This window comes from Hemibagrus wyckioides, linkage group LG12 (assembly GCF_019097595.1).
Source record: "Hemibagrus wyckioides isolate EC202008001 linkage group LG12, SWU_Hwy_1.0, whole genome shotgun sequence".
Classification (NCBI taxonomy): Eukaryota; Metazoa; Chordata; class Actinopteri; order Siluriformes; family Bagridae; genus Hemibagrus; species Hemibagrus wyckioides.
Window position 1 is genome coordinate 4,573,036 of NC_080721.1, and position 25,417 is coordinate 4,598,452.

Here is a 25,417-nt window from a genome sequence, read left to right on the forward strand (position 1 = left end):
ATAAATAAATAAATAAATAATTAAATAAATAAATAATACATTTTTAATTGCTGCCAAATGTTTGTCACCACCAGTTTTGGGAAAAGTCATGTCTGCATAATGTCTGCAGACTATTTAAATTGCACTGCTAAAGAGAAATGCATGGATATTTAAGAGATGGTCTGTTTATGCAGGTGGAAAGTTGGAAGCGAAACAGAAGGCATGACTGTTCTTCACACATGTTCTTGATTAGGACACAGAAAACATCACCTGACTCAAAATGTGTTATGAAGCCTCACAGTGGTAACGGATGAAAAATCTTCATAGGTACTCAGCTCAGCCCAGGGTTTGGGCTTTTATGGGATGCAATAGCAGGGGCAGCGGATAGAAATCACAGGGTCTGGATTCCTTTTGAAAGGTTTTATGGTATAAAAGTAAAAAGAAGGTATCATTTTGGACGTGTTCTGTGTTTAAATGCAACACAAAACTAGAAGTTAAATCATCACAAAGCAAAGGACCTGTGCGCATGTCCTAGCAAGGTCAAGGCGATTTTTTTCTTTTTGAGTTTTGCAAAGCAGAAATAAACATACCAAATGATCGCGCTTAATAAATCCAAATGTCATTCAATATGGTTAATCAATAAAAAAAAAAAACAAATATGGTGCTTAAATGCTTTTTGGAAATCTCATCAATCTCTCTCCCTCTCTCTTTCACTAATGGGCACCCAATGGTTGTTCCTATGGCAACGGCCCTAAACCATGCGGCGGCAGATGGAAGCAGAGCTGGAGGGCTAAATTTATCTCACAGCATCCTCGCTGACTACACAGAGAGAATGTAGCACCCTCCACCACCACCACCACCACCACCACCTCCACCCCTCTTTCACTTCCCTCACTCCCTCATCTTCCTCAACCAGAAAATGACCAACACACTCCAACCATTACAAGTGTTCCTTTCCAAATCTGACCAAACGCTGGAGCAGTGTAAGCGATCTAAGAGGAAATAATTCAGGTGAATAAACAAAAGGCAAACTATTTACCCCCCCCCCCCCCCACTATTGTTAATTGATCCTTTATAAAGGTATAACAGTGATTTCATAACGCATAATACGTAATGACATGATGTTTTTTTTCGTTGTGGCATTGTACTGTCTTCTCAACCTCTAGCAATGCAAATGAGGACCAAACAAAAGTGAGTTACACAATGTGAAAACGCCTCGCTATTAACAAACAGTGCAGCTCTGAGGCTGCGTTGCTTTTACTGATGTCATTCCCAAAGAAACAGAACAAATTCAGCCTCCTGCATTGCAGACTGCCATCCTCTCTCTCTCTCTCTCTCTCTCTCTCTCTGCTGTTCTGGTAGCTTATCACAGATGCAACATTAACAAGGCACTGACTTGACAGTAAGAGCTTCATCAGCAGCATGCCAGTGTCAATTCCTCTGGAGACAAAACCCTTGTGCTGACATTAAACAGTATCTGAATACACACACGCACACACACATACGCACACACACATACGCACACATGCGCAGCGGACAAACCTCAAGTCGCCCCAGGACTCATTCAGCAAACAGGAGTGTGAGGAAAGCAAGAAAGAGGGAGAGACTGAGTGAACCAGACAGTCAGTCCATTCATCTTTTTCGCAGCCTGTTCCGTCTCTCTCCGCTCGCGCCACACGCAACAACATCGCAGACTTCAGATGCACACCGTAACGCCACAAGCACAAAATGTACCGTGACTCAGTAGAACGGACAATCACGCGCTCCACAGATCAACATAATATCCTTCAAGTGCTAGCCGTATAACAAAGAATGATGCAGCACCAGCCTCAATGAGATTTAGCCACCGAGGAAGGTGAGCTGCAGACAGCAAGCGTTGCTCTAATATTATTAATATTTATCAGCATTATTACCAGGAAAACAGCAGGTCTTCTTTCCAGCCTGGTTAAAGTCTCAGATCGGTGAGGCTTTGAATGAGCAGGATAGAGAACAGGAGTAAGAGAGAGAGATAGAGAGAGAGAGAGAGAGGGAGAGAGAGAGGGAGAGGGAGAAAGAGGGGGCCAGAATGAAATCGAGAGAAAATGTATGAATGAGCCAGTGCGGCTACGAGGCGGAAAGAAGGTGAGATTTCAGTCTGCGTACACCGAGCTCACAGGTGACATGAAATCCTGCTGTTCACGAGGAGGTTCATTGCTAGTTCTCGATGATGTTACAGTAATGATATCAAATTCCCTACAGTGTTGCTTTAGATGTAATATTTCATGACTCATTAGTGTGCACGATGTTACACCGCCGGTTCATTCACAAAAATAAATAAATAAATAAATAAATAAAAGGTGAGCTGCAGCATGGTTTTTCCATAGCGATGACATATTCTGAATGCCGTTTCTCTACGCAGTTCTCGCTTTCATCAGAGCTCGAGTTAGAGGCTGGATGGAAAGAATCAGGTCGCAGGTGGAAAAAAAAAGGGAGGGTTAGCTCTGGTTAGAGTGGCTCTGGAGAACGTCCACATTTCACTGCCCGGCTTCCCAGACGTGCCATGCTCCAGCTGCAAGAAGCCCAAACACTCTGACATCACTCAGCATGTTTTTTTTCCATCTGCAACTTTTTGAAGAGGATGTGCTGTGCAGTGTGTGTGTAATGAGGGTGAGGTAAACTAGCAGTGTAGTGCGGACCGCCACACATTCCCTTCCTGCAGGTGGGGGGAAAATCTGATTCACAAAAACGAAGTAGTGTCAACTCAGTGGTCTGGTGAGTTTTATGATGAACAAGTATTGATCTGATATCGATTCATCCAAACTAAGGAGTGCAGATTTATGGAGACTGTGGCTGGAAAATGATTTATCATTTGGTTTAGAGTGTGGAGTAAACATACAAACATCAGTCAGTATCCTTCACACCATTCAGATGATACACACATTTCTTCACTATTTCCTGTAGACTGATGCAATGAATATGCATCTGACCCCAGTGCCTAGAGTATGGAACTAAGTGACAAACATACTACCTTTCTCTTTATTGCAGATGTATTTCAATAGTATGAATAAAAAACATTGATTAAAATTTGACGCACATTTATAACCCCACATCAGGTTAGATGGAGGTTACATTAAGCAGTAAGCATTAGGCCATCCATTACTGGAAGTCAAGAGAGCAAATCTGACCATGCTGATTTCTGAGTCCCACCCTGTCAATCACAGTGACTCTGGTGGATCATGGGTGTCTGTAAGCTCATGTAACCAGAGGAAGACAGATAAGTCTTGAGCAGGTGTGAATGCACGGGTAACTATGTATATAACAGTGACTAAAGACTACTTACACACACATAACAGTGTAACACACAAGCAGGAATGCTCTATTCCGCATACATACTCTCACAGACTCTTACAGTTTGCTAGTGTCGCAGAGTGTCCCATCCCTCCCATTCACAGAGCTTAGCCATTTTTGGCTGATATTTGCAAACAAAAAAATATGTAACACAGTTTTACTGCACACAAAAAAAATCACAGTTCCACAAATAAATAAAGAAAGAAAGAAAGAAAGAAAGAAAGAAAGAAAGAAAGAAAGAAAGAAAGAAAGAAAGAAAGAAAGAAAGAAAGAAAGAAAGAAAGAAAGAAAGAAAGAAATTCAAGTGGGTCATTGCCTGAAAAAAAAAAAAAAATCAGCCATCCAAATTGTCAGACAACCGAGACAATCTCAGACAATTAGTTGCAAGTTTCCAAGCTGCCATGTTGTCTAGGTTGTTCTGGATGCCCTGCTGGTTTGAGGAACGAAGGGGACGAATTTGTACGAATCCATATCTACATGTATCAAGCATGATGATGCTGGAGCCTGAGTGTGTGATTGCATGACAGTCGATGTAGGTCTGTGAGAGACAGTGAGTGAGAGAGAGAGACAGAGAGAGAGAGAGAGAGAGAGAAAGAGAGAGAGAGAGAGAGAGTGTGTGTACATGCTGCACATGTTTAGTCAAAGAGTCTTTCATTTTGCTGTGTGCACCCAGACAGGCCAGTGAAGTGGGTAAAAATAACCACCTGCTGTCTAGTGGGGAGCTACTCTACACCTAAATCTATCAAAATTGCACATACTGTATACATGACCTCAAAAAACATTAGCTCACAGACACACACACACACACACACACATACAAAACTGTCGAGACAACTAACTACTGCAACAACAGGGGCTTGGCTATGCCTCAAAAATAAAACTGCATTCCGAGAAACACCCATGACTGAAGGGACCCTGACAATTCAAACACACACACACGTTTCTCTTACTATCCTCATGAGGACCTTCCACTGATGTAATTATTAATGCAGCTAATTAATACTATGTTACATGAACATCTAACCCTATCCTTAGTAAGCAAAATATTTTTTTTTACCCTTTTAGGTTTTGAAATAAAGCAGCATTTTTTTAACCTCGTGGTGGCCGACCAAATGTCCCCACAAGGTCCTAATTGTCATTCCTATCCTTGCTTTGGCCCTCGGTTCCCACAAAGATATTAAAACACACAGAGTACAGATATAGAAGTTGAATTACACACACGTGCTGGCATGTTGCCCCCTGTGGCGAGGGTTTTCTGGTAAACCTGTTATTAACTGCTCAACCAACATTGTCTTAAGATAGTAAACAACACAGCCAGCATTTATTGAGTCATCACTGAACATTATGTTTGTTTCTATCCTAAGGTCTAGGGTGTTATTGTGACAGTTTTTGTAGGGGGTAACCACAGAAAGACCACATGTCTGGCTCAAATCAAAATTCCATCACTAACAAAACGGCACATGGAAGCTGTAGTTAAAGAAAACTCAAAGCTACCCCTTAACAAACTTTCATAACGCATGAGTCATTTTACTGCCAGTAAACTCGTATACAGAAGGCTGACCATCTCGTTCCTCTTTTTAATGACCAAACACAGCCTTACTGTCACTCAGTGAGCTTCGGGGAAAACATCTGATCTTCTTACCAGAAGGTTGTTGGTGCTGAAAACAGTGAAACTGGGAAAAGGAGGAGTTCTGTAGAAGAGTTTGAGGAAATACTGACGATTAGCTATTGTTGTATGTTTTAAAAAAAGAGAACCAGATTCTTTAGTCTCATGTGGGAGAATCTCTTTGGACCAAATCTAATTTTGAAACATTAACCAAACCCTTTATTAATAAAGGGTAGGGCTTCTCTTTGCTTCCAAAACAGCTACAGTTCTTCCTGGTATGGATTGCACAAGATATTGGAAACTTTCCTTTGAGATCCATGTTGACATGAGTACACATGGATTACTTTCATGCTGTGAATCTCTCATTCAATCACATCCCAAAAGTTATTCTCCTGGATTCAGATCTGGTGACTGGAAAGAAGACTGAAGTACACTGAACTCATGTCATGTTCATGAAACCAGTTTCTTTGTGACATGATGCATTATCATTCTAGAAGTAGCCATTAGAATATGGGGAAACTGTGGCCATGAAGGGATGCACATGAATAGCAACAATACTCAGATAGGCTGCAGCATTCAAGCCATGATTGATTTGTATTAACAGATCTTAAGTGTTCCAATAAAACATTCACTACACCATAACCCCATCTCCACCAACTTGGACTGTTGACACAAGGCCATGGACTCATGATGTTGGCACTAAATTGTGAAACTACATTCTGTGTGTCTTAGCAGAAATCCAGATTCATCAGACCAGGCTACATCAGAACAGCCTTCCAGTGTCCAGGTTTGGTAAGCCTGTGCCAACTGCTGCCTGAGCTTTTGGTTCTTGACTGACAGAAGTAGAACCTGACATGGCCCATCCTTCTTAAGGTTAATGTGTTCTGCATTTTGAGCTGCTTTTCTTTTTGCCACAGTTGCACAAAGTTGTTTTCTGGGTTACTGTAAACTGTCTGGCCAGTCTCTCTCTCATCAACAAGGCAATTTATGTCTGCAGAACTACAAATGACTGAATGTTTTTTCTTTTTGCAACTCTACAGACTGTTGTCAAATAGAGAAATAGTCAAACCATCCCATCTGTATGGAACTAACATTCATGCAATGGTCAAAATCCCTGAGATCACATTTTCCCACATTCTGATGGTACATGTGAACATTAACTGAAGCTACTGGTCCATATACAGTATGCGTGATTTTATGAATTACCCTGCTGCCTGCCACAAGATAACTGCATGAATGAGTAGGTGTTCCTAATAAGTAATTATTTGAACCCAGGGTTTGAACAAATGATGTGGGAATGTGATGGGAATACAGGGGAGAAATGGATGCTAGGATCATTGATCTTCATTGATGCATAAATTGTTTGCATTTTCTTTGGAAGAACATTTCATTCTGTGCTCTGTAGTGGTATGTCTCAGTGTGATATACACTATATTGCCAAAAGTATTCGCTCACCCATCCAAATAATCAGAATCAGGTGTTCCAATCACTTCCATGGCCACAGGTGTATAAAATCAAGCACCTAGGCATGCAGACTGTTTTTACAAACATTTGTGAAAGAATGGGTCGCTCTCAGGAGCTCAGTGAATTCCAGCGTGGAACTGTGATAGGATGCCACCTGTGCAACAAATCCAGTCGTGAAATTTCCTCGCTCCTAAATATTCCACAGTCAACTGTCAGCTGTATTATAAGAACGTGGAAGTGTTTGGGAACGACAGCAACTCAGCCACGGAGTGGTAGGCCACGTAAACTGACGGAGCGGGGTCAGCGGATGCTGAGGTGCATAGTGCGAAGAGGTCACCAACTTTCTGCAGAGTCAATCGCTACAGACCTCCAAACTTCATGTGGCCTTCAGATTAGCTCAAGAACAGTGCGCAGAGAGCTTCATGGAATGGGTTTCCATGGCCGAGCAGCTGCATCCAAGCCATACATCACCAAGTGCAATGCAAAGCGTCGGATGCAGTGGTGTAAAGCACGCCGCCACTGGACTCTAGAGCAGTGGAGACGCGTTCTCTGGAGTGACGAATCGCGCTTCTCCATCTGGCAATCTGATGGACGAGTCTGGGTTTGGCGGTTGCCAGGAGAACGGTACTTGTCTGACTGCATTGTGCCAAGTGTAAAGTTTGGTGGAGGGGGGATTATGGTGTGGGGTTTTCAGGAGCTGGGCTTGGCCCCTTAGTTCCAGTGAAAGGAACTCTGAATGCTTCAGCATACCAAGACATTTTGGACAATTCCATGCTCCCAACTTTGTGGGAACAGTTTGGAGCTGGCCCCTTCCTCTTCCAACATGACTGTGCACCAGTGCACAAAGCAAGGTCCATAAAGACATGGATGACAGAGTCTGGTGTGGATGAACTTGACTGGCCTGCACAGAGTCCTGACCTCAACCCGATAGAACACCTTTGGGATGAATTAGAGCGGAGACTGAGAGCCAGGCCTTCTCGTCCAACATCAGTGTGTGACCTCACAAATGCGCTTCTGGAAGAATGGTCAAAAATTCCCATAAACACACTCCTAAACCTTGTGGACAGTCTTCCCAGAAGAGTTGAAGCTGTTATAGCTGCAAAGGGTGGACCGACGTCATATTGAACCCTATGGATTAGGAATGGGATGTCACTTAAGTTCATATGCGAGTCAAGGCAGGTGAGCGAATACTTTTGGCAATATAGTGTATGTGTCAGGGCTGAGATACAGTCTCACTTCCTGTTTGGTGGCTTCTGTGTCAGATTTGTTGGTCCACTATTGGGCAAGCCATTTGGAGAAATCCAAATAAGGCTCAAATTTGACCCAATGGTGACACGAGTGTTGGCAGCACTCGACCAAAATTGGGTCAGAATGTTCCTTAGACCCTCAAAATTCTGGCAAATTTCACAAGTTTTTACTGGACATTTCTATGGGCTACCATAGCCAACCTAGCCAGAAGAACAAGAAGAAGGGAAGGTAGAATAATTATGAGGTTTGCAGTTTTAATACTTGGCCCAGGAAGAAGAAGAAGAAGAAGAAGAAGAAGAAAATGTATCATTTTAAAATGAGTTTTTAACTACAATTAAACACATGCACACGCATAGCTGTGACCTGGGATCCCCAAACCTGTGAATATTAACATAAATCTGACTATTAAATACAATTAAAAAATTTTTCTATATTATTACATATATGTACTCTTTGTAAAGTAGAACATGCTGTTAGAGGAATATAATCAATGCCCGAGTGGTATGATGAGGCCCAGCATGAAGTTGTATTTTAAAAGAAACCTTACACTCTAAGTAGAAAAGCATGTAACAGTACATTAGAAGCTATAATGTATGAAAGGCCTTGAGTAAACTGACGTTTTTAAATGGAATAATGCTCACTACATTAAACATTAGAATCTAGGCTAATGCTATAGATGACGCTTTTTTAAAAATACCTAAATCAAGCAAATAAACGAAATATTTGTTTAAGGTGTGTTAAGGACTGAATCAGAGTCAAACAGTGTAGTGCCTGGGTTAAGAAACACTGACCTATTGTTCAGTGCAATTCATCCAGTAACAGGACTTAAGTCATCGTTTCCAACCACAGTAAGGACTGCTGGCTGTAAAACAGGTATACAGTACCCAGCATCCAGGTTTAACTCGACATCCAATATATAATTCTACAACCAACCGGTTCAGAGAAATGTTCACTCTACTGTATATACCTAAAAGGAAAACATTTGGAAAAATAAAAGACTGTTGACCTTCATAAATCACACCATTTTCTGTTTTTCTAGTAGTACAACTGTAACAGCAGATCATGCGGCTTGATAGCAAGGTGATGTAATGCAGAGGGGCACCGGACATATGTTCTCTAATTTCATGAACAGAGATGATGAGAAACTCTACCAAAAACCTCTTGCCTGCAATCAATAGCACTCACAACTCATATAAAGTGTGTTTGTGTGTCATGGCTAGTTTCCAGCGGCTTATGTTTTTGATAGAAATTAATGAGCATTTAAAGCAGAAAAACAATAATACCGACAGGCTGCTTCAAGCGTCTGTCAAAACCAGACTTTTTTTTTCTTCTTCTTCTTTTTTTAATTAGCACATTAAACTTATAACCTTGATTGACAATTTTTTATCAGGGCTATTAAACTGTAAACCTGAGAGCTTGATTTGCAAGGACGTGGGATACATTTAAATTTGCAATGCACATTCTACAAACATGAGAACAGTGAACTCATGTGTGAGTGAGACCATTTCGAGTAGGCACATTTCTGCATGAGAGCAAAGGAAATAAGTTCAGAGCTAAAGGCATCTAAAGGTTACACAATTGCACCTGACTATATAGCGTGCATTTATATAAGGGAACTCACTATGTGAGTCTAGTTCCTCTTCCTAATGTCATCTCAGGGAGATTTTCCTCACCTCCATCGCCTCTGGTTTGCTCATTAAAGATGAAAGTCAATTTAAATTTTAAACTTTAGAATTGTTATTTTGGGAACAATGAAATTTTGCAGTGAAATAGTTCTTAAAAGCTGGTGTAAGATCAGAAGATATCAACCAGCTAAAACAAGGGAAGTCCATATGGACCGTCTTTTTACTGGTGCTGGGATGTCAACACATTTTGCGATGAAAAAGCCTATTGAGAGAGCGAGCACTGGCCCATGAATGCCCTTACCATCTACTGTACACTGTTCCTACTTTAGCAATGATCCTTCCCACATTGTGAAAGTTCACAAGGCCACAAAGTCTTAGTGGCTTTGGGATGGCTATTTGGCATGTTCCCACTATTGCATTCACATTAAACAGCTCTGTTGTCTCTAATAGACAGGGAGATCTGGCACCCTTAGCCAAGTCATCCATGCCACAGCATGAATCATGAACAACTGTGGACTGTGACTTAGTAGTCTGCGAAACACTCTGGAATGCAACAGCCCCTAGTACACAGGTATTGAATGCCAATGGAAGCTGGTGGAAACTGTTCCCGGAAGGGTGTGCACCCACAGGGTGGATCCAGTGCATTGCCAAAATACTTTTATTCAATGATACTAGACAGTCTGCCACGTTTCCCTAACAGCCTGGTGTGGTATCTTCTGTTCTGAAGTCCTTCAAGGTTTCTCCATTTCAAATAATGGTCATAATCCCCTTGCATTGTGGCTTCTGAGAAAACCTTGTGGTTGTCCTCTACAGCAAACTGGGTATCAGTCAATGGAAGGATTCCATGAAAGTGAACCTTCATTCCTTGTTGCACCAGGTTGTGATATTGACATTGGACAGTGGACATTTAATCCTCTGACCAACTCTTGTTCTGTCATGGTGGAAAGACAAAAGGGATGTCGCTTGTCCAACTAGGCGCTGGCCCACCCCATTCCAGGGCTGAGTGCAGTGGCCATCTCCATTCTGATAAATCCTAAGGTAAGTCTTACTCCTCATGACCTTGTTGGCATACATTATCCAGCCAATATGAACCACTCTTAGGGGTAAGAAAAGGTAAAGTATGCTAATTATATATGTGGTTCTGTGAAAGCCTTCAGTCCCAGAGCTAACCTGAGAAGGTTCAAGGAAAAACAGCTTCATGATAGTGGCATTTATTGCAAATAAACTGCATGCAAAGAAAAATGTATCCAAGTGATTCTCACTACCCCTGGCTGTTATTGATGGTAACCCCACTAACGTTTATCAGGCAATCTGCTGATATGACTTCAGAAGTCCCAAATGAACGAGGTGTTAGAGTACGTTAGAGTTTTGGCACCAGGTACAATCTAAATACGTTTCCTAATACTGCCCTGGTCCACCTGGAAACCTAGGTTTAAGTTAAATGCAAGTAAGTCCAATCATGCTAGCCCACTCTGTGGATCAGAAGAAATCAGTGTTGTTTACCAGGATCCTAGAGTTTAGCATATATTTTATTTATCATATTTATCATTCTCTCCATGTTTTGTCATTTATTATTTATCATACCACAAAACTTTCATTAACATGCAAGGTTATTACCTCATAAATACATAACAAAACGTTCGATAAGGCAATGAAAAAGATGAAAAGTGTATAAGAATGTAAAGTGGATTTCTACGTCATATCCTGTGTTCCTGGAACAGATGAAATGAACAAATCTATCGTTTCTGTTGTCTGCTTCATAAACATTGGTAAGCAAAGGAGGATGAGAGCAGAGATATGAAGTGTTGTTGTTGGTGCTGGTAAATGCAGTGTTGTTGTTGTTGTTGCTGAATGAATGTATTGTGTTTTTATTACTACTTCTTGATTATAGCCATCAACTGAGAGATCAGTCAGCTTACTCAGCTGCATTCTACCTGGACTGGAAACCTGAAACGGACCAGCTGTAAAATCTGGAAAGAGTTCTAAGCTTGTGCAAAGTCACAGTCTGTAATTCATCGTGGAGTTTTCATGATGCGTCATGATCTCAGAGCTCCAGTACCATTCTAAAATGTGCCAAAGAAACCAGCAAATTTGGACCTGAAAGTTAGAACACTCTTATTTATTGGCATGGAACGGATTTAATTCCCACAGAGTTGTGCTCGTATTACTCATATTAAGTGTGCAGAAATCAAACTCCATTCTGGCTCTGATGACACTCAATCAGAGTGCCGTTTGGGCTCGGGGCCTATCAGTTTTACAATCAAGGCTTTATTCCCCTGGGCTAACGGCAAAGACTTTAAGGGTGATTACAGAAGGATTGTCTTAAGTACCTCAGAGCAAAAAGGCACTGTAAGTTAAATCGTATCCTGGCAGAACACTCCTAACAAAGAGGGGTGTTGGGTTTCACGGAGTTACGGGAATGATGGCTGAGGATCAGTGTCGGGTTTGAGATATTTAGGATTATTAGGCTGTGTTTCTAATAATGTTACGGAGTGGTAATTGTAGGTTACATGACTAAAAATAGCTCTATTACTAGTTCTACAAGCACACGCTTCAGTCATTGGACATTTTAAAATTCATGTCCATCAATCTTACACTTTCAGTGCTGGCCAAAAGCCAACGTCAGTAAAAAACCAAAGACTGTTTTGAAAGGAAAAATATCCCTGTGCTCTCCGGGGACCACTTTGGAGAAAAATATACCTTAATTCATTTTGTTATTACACTCAACCATATCATTTTCTTCACTGTGAAATATGGGTCATTTTTGAGGGGTGATTTTGCTTGCTAATAGCCACTTCATGTGCTTCAACAGGCAATGAACAGTCAATAAGAGCTTTTACATTTGAAAAAGCAATCTGCCACAACATTAGATAATACAGTGAGGCTGTATATGATGACATACGTGAAAGGAAGGGGTCTAAAAGTCCAGCGTGCAGCAGAATGTCTCAAAATAATAAGCATTTAATTTTTAAGTTAGGCTTGCAGCCCTAAATATTCACCTAGTGAGTGTGTGTGTGTGTATATGTATGTGTGTGTAGGTGGATGTGGGTGGGTGAAGCAGCAATGCAATCTTGCTGTATTAGTTTCTAAAAACATAACTATAGAATCATGCATTCAGTAATTATTCACACCTTTAATCCAAACCCAAATCAGCAAACAAGTATTAAAACTGAGCTGCATCTCAATTCAATGCATCATCTTTGAGCCCTTAACATATCTATGCTCTCATTACATCTCTTATATGGACAAATCCGTACATCCTACACCCACTTTTACTGATCTTCACGACACTAGCCAGCAATTTACCTCGCAAACTTGTCGCAAAACAAAAAATTCAAACAATAAAAAGGCAATAACAAATCAGAAAACACAACAGCATGTTTGGAAGCTTGACAGCAAAGTTCAAAACACAACAGCAAATCAGAAAACGCAGCGATACAACCAAAAATACATCAGTAAATTTAGAACCAAAAACACAGCAGCAAAAATAAGAAATAACCACAAAACACATAAACAGAAAGAAAGGGTCGGTCCTTGAAGAACATGCCATAATTGTTCTGTTATTCTATTATTATTTATTCTTTTCTTTTTTTCTGAATAATCCAGCTTTCTTTTCAAAATTAATTGTTCACATCCTCATATGAATGTATTGTAAGATTGGCAGCATATCTAAAAAAAAAATAAGCACGGTTTAAAGAATCAGTAGGTTTATTGCGACCTCTATAATGTTGTACGCTGCAGCCAATCAGCAACGAGCATGACATTTAATAAGGGTCTACCGTTTCTGCTTCATGCCATTGTGCCTTTTGGTTCGTTAATGTGTTTAGCGTTTACCGGCCGCCGTACACTGAAGAGTTGTGTAGAAATCATCATTAAAGGAGTCAGTGTGAGTAAAGAGGAATTGATTTCAGGGAAATACCTGAAAGAAGCTTAAGTCAGGGAGTGGAAGTGTTTATTCAGGTGAGGTGTGGCATTTGCTATGGCTTTTTTTTTTTTTTTCTCATCGAGACCGAATGTTCAGCTAGCATGAGGAATCACACGGTTCCTGTAAACGGAAAGTGCACCAGGCCAACTTGACATGCCACATTTTCTTGCTTGATGGATGCAATAACAAGTCGTGTATTTGAGAACTGGCACGGAAAACGGAGCCGTGTTTACGAAGCTGAATGCAATGGGGAGGTCTCTGACGAAACAACATGAGACAAATATGGCCATTGGCTTTTGTGGAAACCACTGGGCAATTCCCAATTACACACACACACTCACTTTTTAACTACAACCTCTACATTGAAAGGGGTTTAGGGTGTGAGCCAACTCGCCGAAAAACAAATTCATAGCCGTGTTTTTCCTGCCATGTTAGATGTTAAGCTAAGCCGTAATATGTTGTAGTGACTTGCAAAAAAAAAAAAAGAGGCTTCTAGTGTGGACGTATAGCATGTGTTATGAGACAGCATGTGCATTAGATAATGCTATTAAATGGGTGGGTCTGAGAACATCTGAAACAGTAATCTCCCATGTGAGTGGCACAAGGAGCTGCAGCCTTCTAATACAAATTGGAGAGCAGCTCGATATTACAGGGTAAAATTCTTATCAGATGTGTAACATCGGGTGTCATATATCAAGCTGGATATGAACAGGTTTATTCATGCGAAATATTTACACAAGAAATTTGGCATTTCAGGACAAAACAAATCCTACTCATGTTCCTGAGTGTGTGTGAAGTTACGCATCAGAAGACTAACGAACTTATATAAACCTCAATTTATCGGCTGGAGATCTTCCACGTCGCACTCTGATACACAGTCATTTCATTATAATGGCGTTAACTAAACAAATATTAAGCATAACGAAAACAGAGCAAACGAATCCGTGATTCATAATTGATTCTGTTTGTCACCTCAGCATCATCATCATCATCATCATCTTTTGATGCTGTGCAACACTGTATTACAGCCGGCACTAAGTGACCGATGAGTGACCGAACTGATGTCTCAAGTTGCATTGTGCCATATTCTCCCTAGTGTGCTTCTTGACTTCATATGGCACATATGATACACACAGGTTGCATGACTTGCTATGCTCCATTTCCAATACGCCACTGGGGAGAGACGCACTAGTGTGCAGATAATTAGCAAGATTTCATTATGTTTTAGTTATATCTAATTAACCCTTTCTAGACTCTGACTTTTTCACTGTTCCAGTGTTAAATAATATATATTTTCATCACAAAATGACTTCTGAGGAAAACTTTTTTGCTGATTACACATTATTTCAGTACTTTTGCCTTTGTGGGCGTCACCAAATGCAAATCAGCTGCTTATTCATGCGTAATATTGATATTCATCAACATGCTCACATGAGTACAAAGCGTTTATGAAACATTTGGGGAGAATCTTTTACTTTGGTTTGGCTTGTGCAGCACAACTTTACTAAAAGATTTATAATTAAAGCTAAATCGAATCTCACCACAAAAACCTTGGTGAATGGAAAGACTACATGATAGCAGAGTAAATGGTGAAACAGACTGATATTTAAATACAGTTATATATGCTTATTTAATACAAATGAATATAAATCTATGTTCAGTCTGCAGTCTGGTACATGTCCACATAATAATAATATACTCTATATATCTAACCATCCATTTTCTACACTTATCCTACACAGGGGAACCTGGAGCCTATACCGGGTGCCTCGGGGCACAAGGCGGGAGACACACTGTACAGGGTGCCAAGTGATCACAGAGCACAATCTCACACACACTCGAGACAATTTTAGAGATGCCAGTCAGCCTACAACGCATGTCTTCGGACTGGGGGAAGAAACCAGAGGAAACCCACAAAGAACAGTCCACACATACATGGGGTAGAGGTTGGAATCGAACCCTTAACTCTGAGGCAAATGTGCTAACCAGCTGACTTATTTGTAGACACTGATTTATCTGAGCATCAGTACAGTACAATATCAGCTTTACACATTTATTATTGATATGAAAGCCATATATTATCCAGACGTTTACTTTTTCAGTAGCATGTGCCTATGATTTTGGCGGTGGATGTAAAGATAACATTAATGAGTGATTTATTTACATCAGTAAGAAAATAGCAAACATTTGGTGTGCTCACTACTGAATATTTAGCAGTTCGGGTATTTTTTAACCAACCAAAGTGACTACAGTATCAATGTTAAATGCAGGGGGTCGCAAAGTATTAAGAGCCTAAATGACTTTTCCTACAAAATGGCAGTAGTGGTTCAGTTGGGCTACTGATCAGAAGGTCATGAGCTCAAATCCCAGCATCACCAAGCTGCAGCTGCTGGGTCTTTGACCAAGACTCCTCATCTGCACAGTGGTAAGCCAAATTGGATGAAAGTGTCAGCTTTAAAATAAAAACAGCAAAAGAAATATATCAGATTTGATTTTTATAGTAATTTATTACCAGGTATTGTACCTAATCTTTATTAATGACTTAAAACTGATTTCTTGTAATCCAGTGATACTCATCATCAGTGTGTCATTTTACAAAAGCACCATATTGCAGAATGGAAAATCATGCATCTTTATCTGACACCTAATAATCCCTGTCTGGAAACGAGAAATGTCAACCTCACCCAAATTGCTGTTAGCCTCTGCTAAAATTTCGGAACTAGTGCCATTATTTGTCCTGACTTGCCCTCCGTCTAGCTTTCCTTCTAGATGACAGCTTACTGAACACTCATCCTGAAAAACTCTTGGACCTGTCTGTGTACTTGTGTCTTTTTCACACACTCAGAAAAACAGGTACTAAATTTACCTTTCCATGGCATTGAGATCGATTCCTCAGATGCACCTTTTGTACATTTAGTGTTTTGTCTTTTACTTAGAAAGGCGCACATGGTGTATGTTTACACCTTTATTCTAAAAAAAACAAGCTTCATTACGGTCAGATTAAAAGTAAAATCAGATGAAGGTACACTATGGCCGTGCTTCCAGGTGAATGTTACGTTATTAAAGGTACAGAAGAGTCATCCACAGTGACAAGGACTTCAGAAAGTGACTGAGACGTTAATATCAAACTTCGCAAACATCCTCCCAGTTTATTCTGTTCAGCTGCCAGTTGCCAAACCTGGTCAAACTGGTAGCCATCTTTGAGTGCTGGTAGATGGAAACAGTTTCTGGATAACTGCTACTAATGCACTGAGGTCATTTAGAAAATCTCAAACATTTATTGATCAATTTAGTGCAGTCAGGAAACCTGGAAAATCACTTAACCAGCTGGCAACGTTGTGTTTGGCAGCTGCTGGCTGGTCAGACCAAGCTGGAATTTTTTAGTGTGTACCTTTACAAGGGATCACTACAGGCTGTGTGCTTTTTTTCTTATAAGGACCGATGGGTATTAGAACAACTGAAGCATCCACAGCACTTAGAAACCCAAAGTACTGAGTGCACGAGGGCAGAAAGCAGCTCTCATTTCGATTCTCTTCTATATCTGGCCAACGTGAAGTGTGTCTAGTGTAACAAAGACGCTGGAAAATAAACAGTGATGCACGCGCATGTGGCAGACGGAACGCACACAGTGACATAACCATATTCCCGTATCGATGGATCAATCCCTGCTTTTTAAGCGCTCGCGCTTATGTAACGCTATTGATCATTTTCGGCTCGCGCGAACAATGCAGAGAGGAGCCCCATGGTGCCCCGCGGCTGGATCCCGCAACACCTACCTGGAAAAAAAAAAAAAGAAAAGCACCCCCCCCACCACCACCACCACCACTACCCACCCCATCATCATCATCAGCATCATCTTTCACATCTCATTTCTCTCCTCATTCCACGCGCACGATGATGCACTCTTTAGCTCGTTTCGTGATCGCAATAATGTCCTTTGTGTCCAAGCAAAGAGCTCGCGCGCTCCTAACCGTTACGATATCACAAATGCTGATGGGTCAGAAATAACCAGACTGATTAAGGATCGCTGTCAGCTTCATTCAGGAAGTTCTGGACTGCACAATGAACCCAATCATCCTTCTTTCTTTTTTTTCCCCTCCTCCTTTACTCCAAAACCGCTCGTGCTGGTGTTGTGCTTTAATAGTCGCCTGAGCGCAATCTAAGAGTTGTGAATAAAGCAGCAATGCATTCAGGGCAAAGAAAATGTGTCCCTTCGATATCTCCTATGCGGGACTGTCCGATCTGAACTATCCGCAGTACATTGTGTGAGCCACCTTACACTAAGAGTAATCATTTAAAGGCAGTACCTGAAAACGCAACTGTGCTCCCTGGAGATGTCCAGTCTGCCTCGCAATGCCTGTGCATTATTGCATTTAGGTCAAAGTCAGAGTCCGGAGAAGCAGTTGTAGCGGATGGTCGGCCATGCCTCCCACCTCCGGTCTTCTTTATTGGCACAGTAAGCAGAGCTGCAATCTCACTCAGCTCTGCTGGCCTGCTCGAGCTTGGGGAAACCACGCCCCCTCTGTGCACTGGCTGTCAGGGCAATGTGGTGCCTGCGCGCGCACTCGTGTGTGTGTGTGTGTGTGCGCGCGCGCGCGCTTGACTGTAAGGTCAATTCAGTTCTCATTGTGTGTACTGCTTTGCTGTATGCAGTGCTGTTAATGTTAGTGTTTTACTATCTGTCTGTCTTATCTGAAGCATTTTCTGGAGAAAATATGTAATGCTTGCATGCAGAAGTCACCGGATGAGGTCATAGATGACATGGGCATGTTTATTGACCGTTTGCATACCAAAACATGAGCAACATGACAGAACAGAATAGAGTTATTTGATCAGAAATGAAAATAAATATATATAAACAATTCTTATGGAAAGAAGTCTTTGGTCATGGCATCACAAACAAATAATTTACATACAGTATGTAAATGTGAGTGAATGTATTTGGGAACAATGGCGATTGATGGTTAGTTGGTAGGAAGAATGGTGAATAGTGACTGGTTGTTGAGAAAACTTGTGGGAACAACAGTGATTAGTGATTTGTCATTGGGAACATCAGCACTAACCAGCAGAGCTCATTAAAGTGTAAAACTGGTGGTAGGTGGAATAAAACCTGCTTTCTCATACTGTATCAACAGCAGCTGTAATGTGAGCTGGGAAGCTTATCAAATGCAGCACTAACGTCTGCTAGAAGAAGAAAAAACTCTACAGTTTGTGCTAGCCTTTTTTTAATGACCACAAGGGTCTGTTAAGATAGTTGGTAACACTATGTATGAGATCTCAGTGTGAGGTGAGATGTGTGTAGAAGGGCATGTCTAGGCAAGGGGTTGGGTGTGCGAGTGATTTAGCACCAACCCTGACTGTAATTTGGTTGGCCACCACGGGTGCCCCTGTACTGAATCTGGCTGTTAATAGATATATGAAGTCTTCAGTATATCAGTATTACGAGGTTCTATCTGCCATTTTAGTTGAAAAAGTGTGTATATGATTCAATCTGCCATCCAGTTGTCACTCAGGATGAAGATTGGATGAACAGATGCCCTTGACCAATCAAAAATAAAGGATCAAGGAAGGTTTGTTGTCATTCCATAACGTGGTATATTAAAGGGACCGAAACTAAGTACTGAGGTCTCACTGATAGCAGCCTATATATATATATATATATATATATATATATATATATATATACAGTATATATATATATATATATATATAGCCTTTATTTGTCACATATATATTACAGCACAGTGAAATTCTTTCTTCACATATACCATCCTTGGAGATTGGGGTCAGAGCACAGGGTAAGCCATGATAAAGCACCTGGAGCAGAGAGGGTTAAGGGCCTTGCTCAAGGGCCCAACAGTGGCAACTTGGCAGTGCTGGGGCTCAAACCCCCGATCTTCTGGTCAACAACCCAGGTCAACTGAACCCATGGTTCAGTATATGAACCATGAATGTAGTTAAAAAGTAAGTGTCCAAAACAGGTACAGTACATGTCTAAATTCATTTTTCACAATGAAATGAAATTTCAAGGTCAGAATCCACCCAAAAAACCCTTCAGATTTTAAAAAAAAGTGAATTTGCTTTTGACATTTTTTTGTATATATTGTACAGCTGGGCAAACTCTGTGGACAGACATGTTACGTGACAAGGCCTGTGATTGGAGCATTCATTACATGACAGCCAAAACCAAACCACAGAGAGGATGTAAGCCTGTAACCCTCAGCACACTTTCTTAAGCTTTTCAAAACCTTTAACACCTGCTGGTTATAAATCTGATCCATTTGGCTTATATACTGTAAGTAGTGAATATGGGAAAAATGATTAGACAGGAAAACCAATAATGCACCAATGATATGAAATCTTCCTTCAGTTTCCTTCACAATAGGTTGGGTTAGTTTTGTAAATTTACAGCTACAGGTATAATAACTACCCCAAATCAACTTATTTATTTATCTTATTGGTTTATAGTATGTGATATTTATTTTATGATTAACTTCCAATCGTGTTTCCTCAACACTGGTCTATTTTTTTCTTTTCACTTTTATTTGGTTAATGCCATTTGACTACTTGCCGACTGTCGTGACAATGGGATTAGTCCTTGCTTTATCTCTAATTAAGGAAAGAAATGTAATGCTTCAGTCCATCTCCTTCACCTCCACACCTGTACACTCTGCACAAACGGATCAGTGTCTGACTTAATCTTTCACGCTAATACCACCGTCAACACCACCGTGCGTGTCAGCATGTAGATTACCAGCTAGCTTGAGCCGAGTCTCTGCCTTAACAAGAGAGGCTTTTCAGCACTCGAAATAGTTCCCCTGGGAGATTATGAACTCCGGGTATACGTAATCCTGGGTTATTTCACACTGCTCATAATTTACCCAGGGTAAACAATTACATCCTGGCTCTTCATAATCTGACGTTCCACACTGTACATTCCTATAGTGTAGCTGTGCTGTATAGCTGCATTGCATTCTGCAACTTGTCTCCACTTTGGAGTGAAGTGACATTGAAAAATGGCTTAGAACCTCTTGTTCCTTCTTCCTGTAAAGCTGCTTTGCGACAATGTCCACTGTAAAATATAGAAATACAGCTGAATTGAATTGTTCTGCCGTTTTTAGTAGCAAACAAAACAGAAATAGCAAAAATACAGGACGAACCAACAAAACAGCACCAAAAGACACAGAGTTCAATATAAGCATGTAGTAAAAGCATAGGTTTTTCCTTTAATAGTCAATACACACTATTATGTATACACGCTCAATCGTGTCACAGTACAGTCAGCTCTTAAAATCTGGTCCCTCTGCTATGTGTCATAAGTTCCATCCAAACAAAGCGTCATTTTTGGATCGGGGCAGATGCAAGATGTCTGAGTGGCATGGGGTAAAAATAAATAAAAAGAAAAAACCTGCTGTATGCAGCCTCTATGGAGCACCTGGAGGGCATGTCACATCATTTCCTTGGATGTAGAGAAGCCTAAAGGCAGCCATTAGAGCACTAGTTTCATTCATAGTTTCCTCGTACACAGAGAGCCCCAAAAACTCGCTTTTGACATCATGTGAACGTTAAATCAAACTCGTTCTCTATCATGTGCACTTACAACTTTTATATTTAGCTTTGATGAATAAGGGTCACTGTATCTTTTAGCTCCTGAGGGAAATACTGAAGTTTCTTCTATGCCAGATGGACTGAGGGATCAGACCCAAGAATGTATTGCAGTGGGGGGAAAAAAAAAGAATCTGACCGTAGCTCAGTGATTAGACTTCCAAACATAATCTCCAGCAGATCCTCTGTTACAGCTTATCCAATCCCATGCATTTATTTACTTAATGAATCAGTCCAGAGACTAGCTACTGCTCTAGAGCCGTTAGGTCAGGAAATTGTGAGTTTTTAGATTTTTCTCTCATTTACACTTCCAGGTCTGATTAGCAAACTAATGATGCACTGTGTTGAAAGACAAAGACAAAAACCTTATCAGAAGGGTTCGCATTGAACACCATTAAGAAACGAAACCTGATTAATTGTTTGATTAATTGATTGGTATTCATCAGTCATTGTTCGTTTATCCAGACCTTTGGAAGAAAGGAATTTTCTTTGCTTTTGCATTACAAAATATTTTGCTCCTTATTCTAAATAGTTTTATTTAAGTAGAATTTATAACGCTCCTTAAATGGAAAAACTTTCTTAAAGCACTTTATATTAAAGTTGGCTTTATCCTTGACGCACGCTTGGATTGCATCTGCCAAATTTCGAACTTTTTACTGACGCAATTAACGTCAATGTTGCAGTCAGGCCATATTTAGCGACACGCGAACTAAAAATTGTCGACTATTTTTATGCACTTGTGCTCTCTACATCTATGGCAAGATCCCTTTAGAACATCTCCCTCGCGTGTCAGCCGTTTTGTTGATCGAGTGATTAAAAGCTAGCACGAAAACGCGTAATGAACACCACCGAGACGCATTATTTCTGTCACCACCGTGGTGCACGGGTGCTGTTTTTCCATCTGAGTCCCCATGATTCCATTCCTCAGTGTCATAGGAACTGGGGAGTTAAGCGCCATGAAGGTCTTTTATGCTGCATGTGGAGGCAGTTAATCCTTCCCTTCGTCCTGCTTGGGTTTTCCTTTTTTGAGCCTTTTTCCCGGCGGAGATGATTTCAGAAAACCCACAAATAGACTTAGTACAACCTGTTCCACAATCCCCTGCAGTGTCCTCTGTCCCCACACACACACAGGCAGGATCCCTTACGCAAGTGGCAAACACCTCCCCCCCCCACTTCCGTGGTCTATGTTGTAGTAAAGTCAGTGGTTATGTAACAGAATTACTCCTGCCTGCTGTTTCCCACTGGGTGTGAAGGGGGACACCACCATGGACACTCAGTAAGAGCGGTGAACACCACCACCACCACCACCACAGAGACCAGGCGATGAAGTGACAGAAGAAGTGATGAGGGTTATACAAGATGACATTTAAGGGAATGGGAATTGCACAGATGGGGAAATCTTAGAAGATATTAATATTTAATCTGCAAACAGAAAGACAACAATCCCTGTTTATGCACAGCTTACTGATAAACATGCTGGTGTCTCGGTGCTGATTAGAAGCAGTCAGAATTACAGCATTGTGAATCTAATGCAATGAAATACGATTTTTTTTTTTTAATAAAGAAGAAATAGTTATTAAAAAGGAAAAACATTAAAGCTAATAGTTGTATAGTCAATTATTCATCTGAATTAATGAGCAAATAACAAATCACTTGAAATTTTTAGCTTTAGGTTTGTTTTTCTTTTCGAAACTGTAAGGAAAGACAATATTATGTAGCTGGTTTTAATGTTATGGCTGATTGGTATAAGTAATTTGTGGATTTAAACTGAAATGTGAGTGAGATCAGATGGTTCAGATGTTCTCAGGAACTCTGAGAACAGTAAATGTGACGTGTTCACCGGATAGCTGAAGAGTTCGAAAATCAATTAAAATCAGAGTGTGAGCGTTCCTAGGGCACTTATGTAAAAACCACCAAGAGGAGGATGGAAAATGATTACGCACAAAACTCACACGGCATTTACAGATACTGCGAAGTCACTCACTGTCCACTTTAATAGGAAGACCTGCTTTATCTAAATCGTATGGCAGCAGCCTAAATCAAATAATCCCACAGATCAACCATCAGAATGGTAAAAAAAAAGAAGGTTTAATCTCTGTGACTAACAGAGGTAATGCTGTTGGTGGTTTGAGTATTTTTCTTTAGAAAATCTCCTGGGAATACATTATGACAAAAAGAGACACATCCTGCTAAGAATCAGAGGCTCAATTACTGGTATGTAGCTAATTAGGACACAAATGCTCTATTAATATTAGGACAAACTCTTTCATGCTTTCCAATCGATGAGATACAAACCTGCGCTGCATCGATGTGGACCCGGTATGGTAGTCATTTTCTTTAGGAACTTCATTGTAGAATCTGACATCAAGCTCTTCTCCACAATGTTTGGTGGAGTTTGTAGGTTTTTTTAAAATTTCCTGCAGATTTTTCACATATACTATATTGCAGAAAGCTTTGGGACACCATGAATTCAGGTGTTGGAGTTGGGCTTGACTCCTTAGCGGACAGCGAAAGACATTTTGGACAATTTCATGCTCTTTGTGGGAACAGTTTGGGGATGACCCCTTCCTGTTCCAACATGACTGTATACCAGTGGCCAAAGCAAGGTCCATAAAGACATGGATGAGCGAGTTTGGTGTGGAGGAACTCGACTGGCCTGCACAGAGTCCTGACCTCAACCTCATAGAACACCTTTGGGATGAATTAGAGCGGAGACTCTGAGCCCAAAACCTTTGGCAGTATAGTGTATTTGGGCTAAAACATGTCATGTAACATCATAACACAGATGCTCTTCTATTCATGTGCATCAAACAGTACAGCTCTGAAAGAAAGTACTTTTTTTTTTATTGCTTATCTTAGTGGAAAACTACTTGAATTGGCAAAACTGCAAGCCTACTACTAGTAGGAGTTTAAAAGAAAAATCCTGCATTTGCAGTTTTGCCAATTTGAGTAGTTTTCCACTAAAATAAGCATTAAATAATGAAGTAATTAATAAATAATTAAGCTAATTAATTAATTAATTAGATTTAGTTTTCCACTAAAATAAATAAATAAACAAATTTATTTTTTAATTTATTAATCAATCAATTAATTAATTAATTAATTAATTGAGTAATTAATTGATTAATTAATTAAAATTAATTAATAAAAAAAAGCAAAATCAAGAATTTTTGGTAACAGTCACAAAAAACTCCACAAAATCCTGGAGGGACTGATTTTATTGGGATCCTGTCACACAGCAATTATACAATTAATCATAATATTGATTGACTGCTGGATTTATTATTTCTCTTACTGCTTGAGTAAATAATGAGTCAATTATAAAAATCCACAATTATGTTTTAATTAATTATTAAATGATTAAATGAATTTCATTAAATGCAATTTGAGCTGCATACTGACCGGTCACTCTGTCATACAATCAGACACGCAGAGCTGCAAATATTCCATCAGTTTGAATTTAATCATACGCTTCGTTCTAAGAAAAAAATATGGTACTGCATAAATAGCAGCCGTGAAAAAGTCTGTACTACAATCAGAACTTAAACAAAGGTACGAGTCGAGCTGATTCCGGATCAGCAGCCTTCCTGCTCTCTCTTAATCTCCCTCCTCAGTACAGTGTATGAATGTAGGTCTTGTGTTCACCTCATGCCAATCTTATGAGGGAGAAAATTACATTCCCCAAAGCAGCTCCTGCCAAGGAGGTGTTCATGTTTTCGTGTAATTGAGAATGAGTAAAGGAGGGATTTTCTCTGATTCTGAACTGGGTTGTGATGGTCATGTGACAAAGAACAGATGATGAAAGGAAACACCCTGCTGCTGGAGTGTAGCTTACTGTAATCACACACAGCAATGACTTCATGAGGATCCTGGCCTATATACTGTTTCATTCACACACACACACACACACACACACACACACACACACTCTCTCGCTCTCACTCACCCACACTCATGCTCTTTCACACACACACACACACGCTCTTTCTCTCACTCGCACACAAAGTCACGCTCTTTCTCTCTCACACTCACGCTCTGTCTCTGACACACACACTCACGCATGCTCTTTCTCTCATTCACACAGTCATGCTCTTTCTCTCACACACACACACACTCACGCTCTTACTCTTACACACACACACACACACACTCACGCTCTTTCTCTTACACACACACTCACGCTCTTTCTCTTACACACACACTCACGCATGCTCTCTCTCTCACTCACTCACACAGTCATGCTCTTTCTCTCTCACGCTCTGTCTCTGACACACACACTCACGCATGCTCTTTCTCTCATTCACACACAGTCATGCTCTTTCTCTCTCACACACACACACACTCACGCATGCTCTTTCTCTCATTCACACACAAAGTCACGCTCTTTCTCTCTAACACACACACACACACACACACACACACACTCACGCTCTTTCTCTTACACACACTCACGCATGCTCTCTCACACACACACACTCACACATGCTCTTTCTCTCACTCACACACACTCACGCTCTGTCACACACACACATGCTCTTTCTCTTACACACACACTCACGCATGCTCTTTCGCTCTCTCACACACACACTCACGCATGCTCTTTCTCTCACTCACACACACTCACGCTCTTTCTCTCTC

The 25,417-nt window shown here is 40.6% G+C and overlaps 1 protein-coding gene across 3 annotated transcripts in view; it reads right to left on the bottom strand.

Annotated features, from left to right (window-relative positions):
* Positions 1-17,668, bottom strand: part of hivep3a (HIVEP zinc finger 3a) — a 34,916-nt gene extending 17,248 nt beyond the window's left edge. Inside the window, exon 1 of one of the 3 annotated variants that reach the window (XM_058404907.1) lies at positions 17,482-17,668. The gene's annotated coding sequence lies outside the window, so the exon portion shown is untranslated. Of the gene's footprint in view, positions 1-1,521; positions 1,706-1,892; positions 2,016-17,481 lie in introns of those variants that run through there. The other 2 variants (XM_058404908.1, XM_058404909.1) reach the window with 2 other exon arrangements.
* Positions 17,669-25,417: the final 7,749 nt, after the last annotated feature.